The sequence below is a fragment of the Malurus melanocephalus genome, unplaced genomic scaffold (genome assembly GCF_030028575.1).
Source record: "Malurus melanocephalus ecotype Western Australia unplaced genomic scaffold, MMel_1.1 scaffold_1506, whole genome shotgun sequence".
NCBI lineage: Eukaryota > Metazoa > Chordata > Aves > Passeriformes > Maluridae > Malurus > Malurus melanocephalus.
Genome location: NW_026624738.1, coordinates 12,377 through 25,279, shown reverse-complemented (window position 1 = coordinate 25,279; position 12,903 = coordinate 12,377).

Sequence of the window (12,903 nt, the reverse complement as noted above, 5' to 3'; positions counted from 1 at the left end):
TTCACAACCTGGCTAAGTGTTTGCCTCTCCAGCAATCCTTTTTTCTGGCATAATTTACCCTGGAACTACTTCCATATTTTAAAGAAATCACGTTGCTGTGTAACAGTGATGTTCCTGTTGCCAGTTTTCAGTGCAGTTGTGGTTACAGCTTTGTCAGGGTTTGTCTGGTCAGGGGTTTGGTCTGAGCCGGGCCCTGCAGTCCTTAGTGAAGAAAAAAAAAGGAAAGAAAACAACAGCTGATAAGCTCCTCAGAAATCAATTGCTAAAACAAAAGTTTTATGCCAATAGCTGAATTAATTAATATAATTCACCATCCTGGGCTTTCCTGAGTTTAGCAGTTCTTGGAGTTGATGCTTCCATTATGTGCTTGAGCACTTGTGCAGCAAAGGGAAAACTCAAACTTCAGTCTGGGCCCCGCTGCCTGCTCTTCAGTTTTATTTTGCCATTTTTCAATTGCATTAACATCCAGCCACTCAACTAATCTGTCCCATCCCAACTGACACAAGATCTCTGCTTGACAGTAAAAAATACTTTTAGTGCAGGACAAGTGGTAACAACGTGAGTTTCATCTGGGGAATATCTCTTTTGCTGTCAGCACACAAAGACATAGAGCTGGGCATGAGGGAACAGACACATCCTCGTGGTCCATGTCTGGAACATCAATAATTTCATTATGCTTTGTTTGGGGATGAAGCATATTCAGTGCCTGGGGAAGCCAAGAAAATATTTTATTTGTATAGGGCATCACAATCATTCCTTACAGCTGATCCACCCCAAACTCAGAAAGGTCCATTTTAAAATCCCAAAATCAAAGCTACAGGGTGTTAATAATTCCTCAGGCTCTTCACAAATCCCTTACTACCCCACCTATTCAGTCTCCCAGCTGCTAACACAAGTCCCTTCTCTCAGTGTTGACCTGCCAGGAAGCACAGTTTGGAGGGGGGTTCATGTCACCATTATCTTCTTTTTTCTGTTCTGTCAAGGTGGTACCAAACAGAACATTTCAGTTTTGTTCTACTGTTTGTTCTACCAACTCTAATTCTTTGTTGTGAGCCCACAGCAGGGATTTCCCATTCAAATCCTGGGCGGGTCAGTTTTGGCTCCTGTTACAGGAGTGTTCAGACCATTAAATGCAATGTTTGTTTTTTGTTTGTTTTTTTTTTTTCCTTGTTTTTTTGTTTTTTTTGTTGTTGTTGTTTTTTTAATACTATAAATAGCAGCCAGAAGGAGAAGATACTGCCATGTGTGTGTGAAGGGTGATGCTCTTGGCATCTGTACAATCTGTGTGTGACTAAGAGACCTGAGTCCTGGTCCACACTCATTTCCTTGAAGTCATCACCTCTGTTCCTCTTTGTCATGTGATTAGACTCCTTTTTGTTCTCTCCTGACCCCAGGTCTGCTGACTTCAAGGACAGGATTTTTAGAAGTGCCTTTAGAAGAGTTTTTATCTTGAATAATCCTGACTCTCTTAAACTCTTAGCTCTGAGTTGGGCTATGCTGTGCTCTTGGAGCATCAGCACATGTGCAGCACAAGAGCACAGCCATGGTTCTGCTATGAGGAAGCTGATGTGTAAATGAAGGTTTTTCTTTGTAGCTGCCCTTGATGACAAAACAATGTCTCACCTTGCGTAGAGGAGAGAGGTGAATCACCAGATCTGCTGACTTCATTCTTCCCACACACGAGGCAGGGTGAAGTTCACCTCTTTTCCTTCCTTTCCTTGTATGCTGGAAGGCATTTTGGAAGGTAAAATATTTCCCATACGAGCTCAGAGAATTACGGGGTGTTTAAAAATAGAAAAGAGATGGAACTTGCCAAAATTCATGGAAACCACTCAGCGGTAGGGGGAAGAGATGGACATTGTTTTATCAAGACAAAGAACCAATATCAGAGAAGGTAAAAGGCACCTGAGAATACAAAGAGTTGTCCTGGAGGACATGAACTGAAGCCCCCAATTTTCATTTCCTTTGGGTCTTAGTTTGTGGTTTTACTGATACGCAAAGAGAAACAACGAGTTCAGAAACCTCAGGTGAACCTCCTGTGTGCCTGTGTGTGTGTGCCTGAGTGTGTTTGTGTGTTGCAAACCCCCTTTGTGCACCTCCCACAGTGGAAATGGTGGTAAAAGCCAACTTGAATGTCCAGGGCAACTTGAGAGCTCCTTCCCAGGCACGGGAGTGGGTAGGTACCCCAAATGTAAGGTTGTGTTGGGCCTTTCCAGGTGTGCCTGGAGTCCCAAGCAAGACTGAGGCTGCCTTTCCACTGACAATCCACTTTGGCTTAAATGAAATTAAGTTTTGGGGATGCCTTGGACCTTTTGAGTGTCTGATCTGGGGGAGGGGAAGAAATCTGGACCTAGAAAYRCCTTCAAGGTRGTTATCAGGAGCAGTCATCTCCAGTGTCCTGCTCTTGGACCCCCAGTCCTTTCACATGTGAACACACAGTCAGGGAGTTCTGTGTCTGGCATTGAGAGGAACTGGAATATTATTGCATGATTGGAAACTTTTCCCCATGTCTGGCTTCCACTTTCCAGAAATAAAACAATTATTAATTGTACAGGAGAGGAGGCAAGGGGAAAACTGCAGGCAAAGCTGAAGTTAGCAGATTATAAACCTTGCTAGGTTTGGTGAGTTCCAGGCTGGGCCGTGTAGTGTTGGGAAAGTAAAGTAAAATTTTAACTCAGACGAAAATCCCAGTGGTGAATCAGCAACCAATTCACTAAAATCACATCCCTGCAAGCACGTCCATCACGTCTCAGAGGAGTGAGTGATACCTTTCCCTGGGACATACACCTTCCATGTGATCTTTCTGAGTTCAGTGCTAAAAGAAGAGCATGCCTGGCATGTTTTGACTTGTGTGCACTCTGAGCATGTCATTGCCTCTGACGAGCTCTTCTCTTTCATCCTCCCTCTTCCCTTAATTTCTTTTTTGGGAATTAAGGTCTGTGGTGTTAAAAGTGCCTCTGCTCATATCCGTTGACTACAGGTCTGGGTGTGATTTGTTTCCATGTGAATATATTGATATGTTCCTGGAAGATAAAACCTTCTCTTGCCATGCAGATAAAAGGAGTATCTGTCTTCAGGCAAGGCAAACTGTACAGAAAAGCTTTCCAAACAGAGCAAATTACCTTTCCTGATTCTCAGGCCATAGGTTCCCACAACACCTGGCTCTGCCATGAGCACTGCTCATCAGAAGATTTCAGAGGAGTTTACAGCCTAAGGACATCTACTCTGGAAAACTTAGTGGGGAATTAGAGGGAAACTACAGGAATTTACTGTCTTGCCCCTTTGCTGCAGCCATCCAGCCCTTCTCCCACCTCTGCTGCCAGCACACAGCCCATGTGTGCTCCTCCTCTCCCTCCTGCAGTCTCTTGGCTGAAGGTACCCACCAGAAATGATGATGATCAGCAACCTAATTGAAGAGATAAATTGGTTGCACGAGCAGTAGCTGAATGTTGATAGAAATGTGAAAATTTACTCCTGCCTTGATAACAATCATTGAATAGGGCAATGTGGTGGTGGTTTAGCCCCTGACCAACTCAAGCCTGCGTTTCTCAGCTCAGGGAGGTGCCCCCTCCCCGGATGAGTGATTAGCAAACACATTTGAGCTGGGTGAGAAGCTCTGGGAGGCTCCTGGTGGTGTAGAAAACACTGCACTCAAGGGAAATGTGCATGAACTCACTGCTGTCTGTCACCACAGCAAATTCAGATTTGTAGGGAACTTTGTGAAGGTAGAAGCAGCAAAGCTTTTAAKGTTTAACACTTTGAGASCTCATAGAGCATCTGACACCTGGGSAATGCCTCKRCAGGAAATAGAGAAATTTACAGYGGAGYCCYTTGTACCTGTASAASRCTGAYTCCYTTGATTTCCTGGAGCCTTATGGAAAAGGAGAAAGAAAACTCTGCATCCAGGGATGACTCTGACTTTCATGGGAAGCTTGTGTTTTAGAAGACCAAGGCTCTTCAGCCTGACCATGATCTTGTGTGGCATTTTGGTGCTCAACAAGAGACACGCTGTGGAAAAGCAATCTATGCAACATCCTTAGTCTGTCACAGGGGTCACAGGTTTCCTTGGCAGGTTCTGTGGAGCCTGGTTTCTGTTCATTCTTCAGAGCATGGACTTCTGCTTGCTCTTTATTGTTCTGTTCTTTGTAATCAAACTACTCATCTACCTCCAACAAAAGGAAAATGAAAAATTACTGACCCCTTTTTTTCTTTTTTTATTGTGAGATTTCTACCTCTTGCTTACTCCTTTCTTTTGCCTCTTTCACCTCACTTCATAACTGACACAGTAATAAAATTTGTTAATAAAAATAATGTTCTCTCTTATCTCCCTAGGGAGCTGGAGCTTTTCAGGCAGCTTAATAAATAGTACTATGAACCTAGGGCTGCTTTTGCAATAGGTGGCTTTAATTAGTGTTTAATTTAGTCTGGAAAGAGAAAAGGGGATTTCAGAATCAATGCTAGGAATCAAGTGACATCATTGCCAGGTCAAGAGAATTTCTTCTCTCATAAGCAGCCATGAAATTTGCCCTGCATGGTTCTAGATTTGTTGTTTCTGGCTTTCTGTGGTTAGACTTTTCCAGTTTACAGGAAGAATATATCCATCAATCCATCTTTCCTTTCTCAATGCCACTGTCTGGGTTGTTGGCATCCAGCTGTGTGCTTTCAGGCTCAGCCAACACCACCAGGAGTCCATAGTGCAGAAGCATTGTGTTTTCATTTAATTACATGCCCCTGGCTTTTGTTTTGAGTGAGCTTAGGCCCATGTTCACAGCCTATTTCTCTGCTGGGGGTTATGTGGGGGAGCAGAGGCTCTGGGACAGACAGCCCCACCAGGAAGATGGATGTGGGTTAAGGAGAGCAGCTGTAGCACTTCTGGTGGGCAAAGAGGAGTTAAACTTGAATTATCACTTGTTGTTATCTGTAGTGAGGAGAGTGGATTGTGAACATGAACAAAGGTTTGGCGCCATGAACTTTGTAAACAGTTGCTTTAAAAGCTTTATTTTGAAGAGAGAGAAGAGAGGGAGAGAGAGAAAGCAACCAAACACAGTGAAGATCTGGGGAGAAACAAAACAGAAAAAGGAATCAGAGCAATAAGGTCAGAAAGGGCACAGAGAGGTCAGCCCATACTTTGTACAGGAAGAATTGCATTTAAACTGCATAGAAATGCTTAATGCTGCCTTAGCACACTTTTCCAGATGTCAGAAACCTTCATGCTCAGCTGGTTTACCATGGCAGTGCTCATGGATCACATTCCTCAGGTTTCTTGAGCAGGCAGTGTTGTTGGCTTCCCTCACCCACATCTGTGGCAATGGCAAAACCAGGAATGACAGCACCAAATTCTCCCCTACAGAAAGCAGTTAACCCAAGAGTCACTCCACAACAAAAGCTTGTTCACCTCCTTGCCCCTGTCCCAGTAAATGGAAGCACTGGCACAGAGCAAAGAAGATACATGGGATAAAAAATGTCCAGAGATTGCTCTGCTCCAAATATTTCTGTGGTTCTGAGCCACCAGGTGGAAAGGAAAGGACAACAGGAGATGCTGAGAGAGAATAGAAGGGGAAAAGTCATGCTGGGGTGTGCATGGAAGTGCATGCCTGCAGACCAGCACTGAACTGGGAGCATGCCCCAGTAGAGAGTGAGAGGGACTGCTCTGTACTGAGGGTGTTGAACTTTTTTTTCCTAGAAACACTTGAATTTTCCTTTCTATGTGTTAATGACTGTGGGATATAGCTKCTTACAGTCAAAGTGGCCACCATTAAAAGTCATAATATGCTGAGAGAACAGGTGTATTTAATTCCTTTCCCAGTAGTTACTCATTAAAAGAAGGCAAAATAACCCAAACCAGTAGGTATTGCAAGGGAGGAAAAAAAAATTGTTAAACATGCAGGTGATAAGCATTTGAGTTACTGATTAACTCCTGGCTTTTGTAACCCCCACAGTTCTTCAGTTGGCTTGCTGGGAAACCAAAACACAGAGCTGTGCCACTTCAGTAACTTACAGAGCACTTTCTCTCCTTGGCACAGGTTCCCTGGCCTGTTACAGTGAGGACAGCACTGCCCTCTCTTGATGGGAAGAGCTCAGATCCCTTTCATTGCCTGCAATGCCTTTCAATGTGAGTCAAAACAGACAGAAAAATCCATGTGGGATAGGAGGGATTGAAATATAACCTGTTCTTTGGTGTGTCAATTGCCAGAAGTTGGGAGAGAAGAGAAGGAATAATTGACTTGCTGTGTGTGCACATCCTCAGGCATCTGCTCCAGGACATCCACTGCAGACAGAATGCTGGGGCAGCTGAGCCTTTGGTCTGTCACTCCATAAACAGGGTTATGTCCTCAGGGAAATATCTGGGTGAGAACGAAAAGTGGAGACTTAGACCTTTAAGGACAAATCACTGCTGGAGTGCAGGCTGATTCTCATCTGTGAGGAAAAACAGGGTGAATTCAGATGCTTTTTCCTACCTGGAGCAGTTTTTTTGTCCTCCTGCACCCTGCCAGCTCCATTCAGTTTGGAGTGTCGCCTCAAGCACTCTCTCATGTCAGTCCTGCTGCTGTCACTGGTTCCTGCAGCCTGTCATATGGGCTGTCACTCGCTCTGTCACTCTCGCTGTCACTCGGGCTGGGCTGGGTGTGGCTCTTTGCCATCTGCAGGAGGCTGACCAGGGAGGTGACAGCACCCACTGCCATCGGGGGCTCAGCTCAGACTCCTCAGCTGCTGACTCCTCCTTGTGCTGACTGACTGGAGCATCCTGAGCCYTGCAGGGATGTGAGGAAACTCCTGCAGATGTGAGACCCTGAAGAGTGACAGCTTTGCCATGTGGTGCAGAGGAAAGTTCAATAAATGTGTTTTTAACTCACACAGCTTGTGCTTAAGCAAGCTTGTTGCTCTGGCAAGGAGCTGATCCTGCAGCACCCCAATCTCTGCTTCACCCAGAGGGGGTAAATTTGAAGAAACAAACAGAAACTCTCAGCACCATCAGTACAGAGGGACACAGGGYCACTGCATGGGCAGGATGTCAGGGGCCCATCAGGCTCAAAGGAAATTCTGGAGCACAGTGACTGAGCCAAGGAGGGCCCAATGGGGTCTCTGGGGATAAAGGATGCCCTRTGAATGGACACTGAAAAGATCCAAGCCTGGTTTGTGTTCTCTCTTACTTTTGCTCAGCCTCTTAGAAAACTCCTCATCTATAAGCCAAAAACAACAATAGCCATTAAAAAWTCCAAATTTCTGCTTGTCATCATTAGCTGTCACAGAAGGCAAAAATGCCCATTTTCTGGACAAGCTCACTCTGCTGCTTGACCTGCCTTTGCAAAGCTCAGCTTTAATCTTTTTCACTTAAAATTTCACAGTAAGGCTCTATTCTCCAGGTCCCAAACAAACAGCAGGGTGCACACTGAACAATAGGAAAGGGTTTGGCAGCATGCAGGTTTCTGTCTGCGCCAGAAAAGCTTTTCTGATGGCCCTGAGTTCCTCTTTACCCCCCTCTGCCAGGGGCTGACATCAGGGAAAGAGAAAATACAATTGAATGCCATCAAGAGTAATGTCCTGTTTATTTTCCTGCTAACAGAATTATTTTCAGAACATCTCAGAAATCAGAAATGGGAGCGACGGAACGGGTGGGAAAACCAGAGCAAGCCCACTTTGGGATTTCTTTAGCTGTTAGCAGAGACAAGAATCAGGACCAAAATGCAGGCCAGGGACAGTAAATGAAGCTGTACATGTCATGTGTCCTTGTTTACCCTTCTGGGAGAAGACCATAAAGAACTGGGGAGGTTTCTCTGCCAGAAGCAAGATGATGTAATTTGTTAATTAAGTGTGTTAGTTATTGCTGGTTCCTATAGCTGTGTGGGACAGTCTCTCCAGAGCACTACTATGGATTTACCAGGGGACAAAATAAAAAGAACATAGGGGCTGCTCCCCATGAGCAGGGGCTGCTGCTGTTTGTCCTTTTGTCCTGGGATGTGGTTGTRCATCTGCACAGCCTCTTCCTTGTGACACAAAATGTCAGAGCCAGTCTGAGTCTCCTGGCTSCTGGAAGGGACAGGTCTCACTCCCTCTTTTCACCTCTTCCCCTTCCCTGCCCACAGCTGCAGCAGTGCAGTTCTGCCTTCTTGCACAAGTTCTAGCTTGGATGGGAGGGAGAAAAAAATAAGCATCAGTGTGGCTGGAGCTCTACTAGCGCCTGTGAAACAATTTTTTTTTTTTTTTTGTTCAGTAAGACTGTGTTAAATCTTGCTTTGTTAGTTCTTGACAGTGGAGATCCTAGTCTGTTCTTAAAACTGTTCTGGCTTAAAACCTGTTAATTTATTCCTTCTTAGGAAGCTGAGTTCTGTTATCCAGCACAGAGCAGAAGGACACATGGACTACCCAGATCATCTCACAGTTAGTGGAATGTGCTGTGTGTCTTCATGTATGAAAAAAGTCTTCTTGTTCGAATGCTTTGTGGCCATCAGAGATGTTCAGCTCTGCCTTCCAGGATTTTGAGCAGTCCTCAGAAGTTCAAGTGTTCTCTGTCCTCAGGCCAGGAGAAATGAGGTGGACACACATGGGATCAGGTGTGGGTTGAGGAAAACGGGGTAGATTCTGACCAGAAGTGTAAAGTGAAATCAGAGAAATCAGAGACCAAATGTACTGCTCTTTACTAAGCAGCCTCTGGAACTCTTCTGCTCATTCCTGCAGGGAGATGTGCCTCCTCTAGAAACCACCACAGCTGTTTCCACTGCTTTAATTGTGATTCCCATCTCTGCAGTTACAAGTGCTGTGACATGGATCAATAATGAGCTGACGAGCCAGAGCCTGTCCTGAGGCTACTGCATGGAGCAGGGGATGAGGAATGGAGCAGGAGGCTTTCCAGCTTCCAGTTCACTACCTCCTGTCTCACCAAGGTCAGTAATCACCCAAAATCAGGCAGAAGAGAGTGTTGACTCAGCAGGACCCCTGATGGGATTGCTGCCTGCTCCCCTCTGAGCTGACCACACTGAAGATGATGGGGAAGAAAAGGTAAGTGGAGAGGGTGGTGGACATGTCACCTCCTGATGGGAGGCTGGTATCAGCCATGGACTAAACTGGGGATGGGTGGAATAGGGGCACTTGACCTCTCTCTTCTCTGTGCCAGTTCAGGGATGTCTTTCTACAGATAAATGTGCAATTTTCCAGGAGAAGTAGTTCTTTCCATAGGAAAGTGGGAATGAGCCATGAAATGACATTTCTGTCCTTTGCACAGGATCAGGACCCACACCTCAATTAACCTTTTAACGAGGACAAGTCACTTTACTAATCAGTGTGCTGTGAACTCCCTTCCCTTACCCATTCCCACTTTGGTAGGACTGCGTTCATGTCATTTTTTTTCTTTGTACAACTATTTTTCAGCATAAATCGCTTTCCATTGTTCCAGTCCAGCCACCGAGTGGAAAAGAAAACATGATTGATTTGATTGCCATCTCTCTTGCTGGTAAAGGAGAAGTGCCAAACCTGCTCTCGGAGTCAAAGCTGACAGTGGGTGGCCACCACCTGCTCTGCAAGGGAGGAGCAGAGATGGAGATGGCCAAGGACATGGGGKTGGCACCTTCCCCTGGCAGAGAGGYATTTCYCACTCCTCAGGAGTGCTTTGGAGGATTTGGCTTTGAGGTTGGGCCCACAGTGACAAACAAAAGAAAACACAGACTGAAACCCTGTCCCACAGTTGTCCCTTCTGCTTGGTTGCTTGCACACTTGCTGGCCCATTTTTGGGGCCACTCCCATGAGGAAACACTTTGTATTTGGGTTTAAACATGACCAGCTCGGTGGATGTGGGCTGAGCTAAAGGTCTGTGACTTCTGACATGAACATCACCTGCAGTCCTCACCCAAACCCACTGAGGACAGGGCAAAGATCTCCTGTGGCTTCAGCAGCCTCTGTGTCGTGTCCTAAACTGAATTCAGGSCAGCCCAGGATCAGACCAACCCCACGTAAGCAGCTTTGGGCTGATGTCAGTGCASAGGTTGGTGCGCAGGGGTGAGGGTTTCCTGAAAGCCGGGACAGATATTGGATCAGGTCTGGGAATTTATAACTGTGAGCAGGAAAGTCCAGTCAGGGTGAGTTTTAGAACACCAGACTGGAAAATGGTCAATGACTGACCTGCAGAATAAATGACTGTAGGTGAAGCCAGTTAACTTCGTGCTTAAAGCAGCCTTGCTTTGCTCTCCCTCCAGAGATGAGGGTTCTTTCAAAATGCCATGGGACTTCAACAATTATTGATTTTTTCCAAGGAAAATTGCGCTTTGCTCCTGAACTTATTGTTATATTGTAAAAACAGGTGATTTTTACTCTTTTCTTTGACCTTCAAAATTATTCCACAACTCCTAAAAATTTGGAAGGGAGCAAAAAGATTGGGACAGATTAAAAAATTAAAACTCAGGCCCCAAGGACAGGTCGACTTCTGTTGTATAAATACATGCATATTTCTACACATCTCACTCTATAAAAATGAAGTTCAAGGTAATTTTGAAAATTATCTAGTCATTAATTCAATTTATTGATTATTCTTGGTAGCACAGTAAATAGATTAAATATTTACATAGCCTGTGTAGCTTGGGGATAGGAATCATTTTTGTTTTAAGTTTGTACATCCCCTGATACTGAGGACAGGCACTACTGAAGACATTGATCACTTTTGTTGCAGCAACAAGGACTCACCATGTCACCACCATTTTAGTGACAACCTGTGACCTTCCTGSATGCCATTAAATGATAGGATTTTTAGGAACCTGTTGAGGTGCAGCAAAGCATTTGATCACAGACAGGTTTTTGCTGGGCATTTTTTTCATGGCTTCTGAGCAGAGTAAAACTGTCTGGCCAAGGCCCAGATCTTCCTGTGCTAAGCTCCGGGCAGAGATCTGACAGAAGACAAAGAGTGGGATGGAAAGGATACCAGGTATGGCATATCTATAAATGCCAAGTGGCATTTCCATAAATCCAGACCCAAAAAGTTAAATTCAATGAGAAGGTATGAGTGATGACAAAAATGGATTTTCTTTTTTTTTATCCTTTTTCATTTCTTCTGGGATTAATAGAAAATTGAGCTGCCTGGTGTAAATTGATGTAGCTTTGACCTCTGGGAAGAGATGATCTACATTCATGAGAACATGGCCAAGCATTACTGTGTGACTGCACAGGAGAGGAGGGTCTGAAGGGCACCATTATCAAAGGAAGTGAATACTTGAAACACAAAGGACTGAAGTTGTTCTGCACCAGTCATGAGGCCAACACTTGTTGCTGTAAGCACAGTAATCTTTCTGTCCTTCCTGCAAAATACAGCCACTCCCAAAAAAAATCTGGATGACAGACACTCTTTGCTGATGGGTTTAAAGGAATTTTTCTGTCTTTTTTCCAAACCCTGTGATGTCAGCTGGTTCACCAGAGCCATTCTCCTGCTGGAGCAGCCACTGCCATAACCCCGGCCTTACAAATCAACAGAAAAATGCTGATACCTTGAAACCTCAGCTGAAAGGAATCTCTGAAGGTGTCCAACCCAAGAGGGAATCCCCACTGCTGCAGGAGACGAGCCATGGCTTTGTCCAGCCATGCCCTGATGTCCTCCAAGGCAGAGGTCCCGTTTTTCTGGCTGACCTGTTACCTTTTCAGCCCTCTGGTGAGAAAGGCATCTTTCCTAATGCCCAACCTGAACCTCCCAAGTGCAGTGCATGACCATTTGATACTACAGAAATGAACCTGTCTCAGTCATCTTCACTTCTCCTTAACAGAAAGGCAAGCACATCAAAGCCAGACAGTATTTCTTGGCTTTTTTTTTTATGCTGTTTGTTCACATTGTAGAAAAGATGGCTCAGGGTACACATGCAGGCAAGGAACTAACTGGGACCTGGGTTCATCCATGTTATTTAAACCACAGTCTGTGAGCTGGCACTAACAGCAAACAGTTTTAGCTCATTCACCCCCCACAGACTGTGCCCTGGCCTAGCCTGTTCCCAAAGCAGCACAGATGAAKCCATCCAATATTTTTAAGACACTGAGGTTTAGCTGCACAGCCATACTCCATGCCCTCAGTCACAATAAAGGGACATGACCTATGTTATTATGTCCTGTCCTATTTCCATGTTTATATATCTAAAGATATAAAACATCTTCCAGAACATGCCTATTAAGTGCCAGCTGCCAGCTCACCCTTTGCTCTGTCCAGCATTCCCTTTTTGCCACCTCTGGGGTCACAATGTAAACACTCAGCTTTGTGTCACAGGAATCCCACTCTGATGGTGCTGYTGCAGTACTCTTACATTATTTCATACACTTTCACTTAAAATATATATGAGTTTAAGTAATAACACAATTTTAGATGGCAGGGACAGTACCTGGAACTACAAGAGATGCAGGGTTAGGTGCTAAGCTGGACAGAGAGGGTCATTCAGATGGAAAGAACTCATCCTCAGCAGTGTTGGTCAGACCAGCTCCAGAAGATGCCTGAGCTGTGCTGATGCAGCCACAGGAATGAACAGCTGGCTGTTCCTGGAAGGATGTCTAAAGCTGGGAGATGAGCCTTACTGTGCTTTCCATTACCATGAAGAAAGCACTGGACAAGCAGCTCATGCACTGCAGGCAGCCAGCAGCCAGATAGACCTTCTGTTTTCATTGAACAYAGCTAATTAATTTGCAGCATCGATTGTTTTTTACAATATATCTGTGCCTCATTTAACATTTGGGTACTGCAGCTGAGAACAAATAAATCCAGACTACACAAGCTGACAGTATTGGTAGCATAACATGAAAGTCCTTTTAGAAATAACTGAGTTGCCTTTATGGTCCACAAAGGACATTTTTATCTGCTATAACTAAAGCCTTTTACATCCCAAAATAAAAGACTTGTACCACTACAACATAGCCAGGAGTCCCAAGTATTTATTCTTTGTCAGGAAA